We start from the raw sequence: 3,327 nt of genomic DNA on the forward strand, positions 1-3,327 counted from the left end.
CATAGAAATTGTCGTCTACGAATAAACTAATTTCAGATTTACTTGTCTTTTGCTGTTCTTTAAGGCTGTTTAGCGCAGGAAGAAATTCCATTTTGTCTACACAATTTGTAATGGAATCGTCACAGTTTGAAGCCATAGTTCGTAGGAGATTGTAATGAAAAGTAAGCACTGTTCACTTTTTATGAATATTCTGACATGACTCCTGGGATTTCAGGACAAATAAGCCATTGTCGAAATATCAAATATTCAACTTGATAGTGAGGCACTGAGGACAAAAACAACAGAAACACGTTGGAATGAATGTAGGCTGAAATATTTGCACATCATCCACTTTGCTTTCTCTTTGTCCTCAGAACCTCTCTTTCAAGCTGAATTTTATTGGTCTTTTTCAATCCAAAAATTACAATGAAGTATACAACAGCGCAGGCTATTTTTTGCATTTGCCTGCTTATGATTATGCAAATGACTACGAATGTTATCCGAGGGAAGAGTGGGACGCAATAACAATTATTCGTATCAACATTTATGGGTGGGATTTCTAACCAGTTCACGGTGGCTCAGTGGAGAAAGCTCTGGGATAGTAATCGGACTATACATCAAGGGCAGTGGTTCGAACTCTGGCAGAAAGGTAAGACTTACTGCAAAAGAAAATTGTAAGTATGATTTGTAGACAGGGGGTGGCAGTAGCAGTCCTTGGGGTATGGTTAATGTACACATGAATGGAAATTGGAGTGAGGATAATCGGAAAGGAAGGGAAAGGTGAAAGGGAGGAGGAAAAGATCAATTTACCAGTGATGTTTGTTTTCATACCCCGCAAAAAGCCATGCCCCTATTTTTAAACCACACCCCAAAAGATAAAAATCCCTTTTCAGACAGTTGATAAATAAGCTGGTTTAAAATTATATTCCTGGTTTGAAAAAAAAAAACAAAACAAACTGGGTAGAAAAAAATGAGCTGGTTTAAAAAAAAATCAACCAAGGGCAAAATTAAACCACGACATATACACGGATGCACTGATTGTGTGAAATTAAATTCTATAGCAGTTTCATGTTAAAGGTTAATGCTTGTGATTGACATTGTTATCAGACAAGCGATATGACAAGCAAAAATTTTGAGTAGACGAAGACAACAATAATTGCTTAAGCAAGATAATAAGCACGAACTCACTCAAGATAAGTGTGCCCATTCCAAAGAGTTTGTTTAACTCTAGCTATCTTGGCAGACAAGTCGTCTGTCAGACCCGTCGGGTCTTAAAGGGTTAAAAACTGTACTTCTCGTTAAATTACAGATTTACCTTCCTGGTAATCTCTCGACATTTTCTAAAGTTTACTCGTAGTTGTAGTTCACTGTAACTGGACAATTTGTGTTTAAACAGTTTGTGCATCCTACGGATACGCCCTTATAGGGGTCTTGTTGCCATAGTGTTTGATAACATTCATGTGAAAACCAGGCATATAAAATTCAATGTATGCCCGCAGGCCTTCCACTGTGTTTCTGTACAGGCGCTATTTTTTCCTTGCGATTTTGAAGCGAAGCGAGCGCGAGCCGCGAGTCTCACGCGAGGAGACAGCACAAAAACATTTTTTCAGTTTGCGCTGTTACCGGACTAAACGTAGCGTGACGTAAATAGAAACACGTAACTTAAAAATTCGACATGTATAATTTAATTCATGCCCACAGACATTCCTAAATGGCTCACGCTTCAGAGGTACTGTGTTGTTAATTATCAGACGTAGCGTAGCGTGACGTAAATGAAAACAAAATCAATGTAAAATTCGATAGTGGCGCCGTAGTTTAACATTTGGGAGGCCCTGAGTTTCCCTTATAAAATAAAAGGGCAGGATTTAGATTTCCAAATCACAATTTTAATCTGGAAAAGAATATACTGAAAAGCCAATGACGTAATGTACTGTTGCGCCAAGGATGACGGGAAAGGCGTCTTCCCATTCAAATTTGTAGGAAACGTTCAATTTGCATGATTTTGCTCGGTTTGTCCTCGAGCAAACTTTCAAAAGTTCCGAAACTCTTTTTGTACCGTTTACTGTAAAGGAGTTTGAGTCCGAAACTCTCAGGTAAGTGTAATCAATATATGTTCACACTTTGAAATGTAGACAGACCCATTTATGGTAGTTTCCGTGGTCGTTTGGATTCGTTAAATGAAAAGTCGAATTTCTATTAGCACAAGTGACAAGAAGTAGAATTTGAGTAAAAATTCTTCGACGGGCACAGTGAATAATTAATGTATTAACGCTTGACTGTTGAATATCATTCGCCGGTATTCCCAGTGGCAGCAAATATTAATCTTAATTGTAAATGACTAATTGTAAAATCGAAAGGTCTAACGTAGCACACAGGTATTATTCATACATCATCGAATAGATTTGTTTGCTGTTTACTATGCATGCGCCAGTGTTCCAAATTTTGAGTCAATCGCGTTAATCAGTGCAAACAAACATCGACTGCCCATTCATCTTATTATAATTTTTGGTATTCAAGGATTCATTTTTAAGTTGGTTTCGTCAGTTTGTGTTTTCGTCGACTTGTTTACAGCAGTGCGTCACTTGCTGCGTCGTCCTCTTTTAGTAGCCCAAGATTTAATTGGATTACATTGACAACTGATTAGGTGGTTTGCTATCATTGCTTCTGGACAAAAAGAAAAACAATTCCGGAAAGACGCGCACAAGTTTTAGAGAAAGGCCTTTTTACTATTCTATGTTACATGTATCAGACCGCTCACAGAATATGCATGTGAAGTTCATCACAACGCCTTACCTAATTATGTAAGCGAAGATCTCGAAAGATTACAACGACGCGCTCTACGGATTTTATACGCAGATATATCTTATGCACAGGCACTAGAGAAATCAGGTTAACTGAGGCTATCGGAGCGTCCTGAGGCCTTAACTCCACGCCTCGTTGATGATATTTTTAACAATCCGAAGCAAAAACTTCGTGCTCTTCTTCCCGCCACACTCGACTGCCCGTATATTTTAAGATCCAATTGTAGGTTCATTCGACGTAAGTGTCACACGAAACGGTGCCAGTCAAGTTTTATTAATGCGCAATTGTAGCATTCTGGATCAGTTAGTAATTTATCTTTATATATTTCTTATTATAGTTTATAAATTTTTATATATAAATTTCTCATTTATTATATTTGTCGTTTTTAAAGTTTATGATTTTATTGTAATGCTATACTTTAATTCATTCGAATGGCTGTAATTCTATTTGCAATATACTATCTATCTATCTATCTATCTATCTATCTATCTATCTATCTATCTATCTATCGGTTTGTTCTTCAAAAATACCGGTAGATTATTCCAT

At 37.2% G+C, this 3,327-nt stretch overlaps 1 protein-coding gene across 1 annotated transcript in view; it reads left to right on the plus strand.

Annotated features, from left to right (window-relative positions):
* Positions 1–2,000: 2,000 nt before the first annotated feature.
* The window catches only part of LOC138020554 (tol-Pal system protein TolA-like), a 19,254-nt gene continuing 17,927 nt past the window's right edge, over positions 2,001–3,327 (plus strand). Inside the window, exon 1 of the mRNA XM_068867526.1 lies at positions 2,001–2,072. The gene's annotated coding sequence lies outside the window, so the exon portion shown is untranslated. The remainder of the gene's footprint in view (positions 2,073–3,327) is intronic.

This window comes from Montipora capricornis, chromosome 2, assembly GCF_036669925.1.
Source record: "Montipora capricornis isolate CH-2021 chromosome 2, ASM3666992v2, whole genome shotgun sequence".
In the NCBI taxonomy this organism is placed as follows: domain Eukaryota; kingdom Metazoa; phylum Cnidaria; class Anthozoa; order Scleractinia; family Acroporidae; genus Montipora; species Montipora capricornis.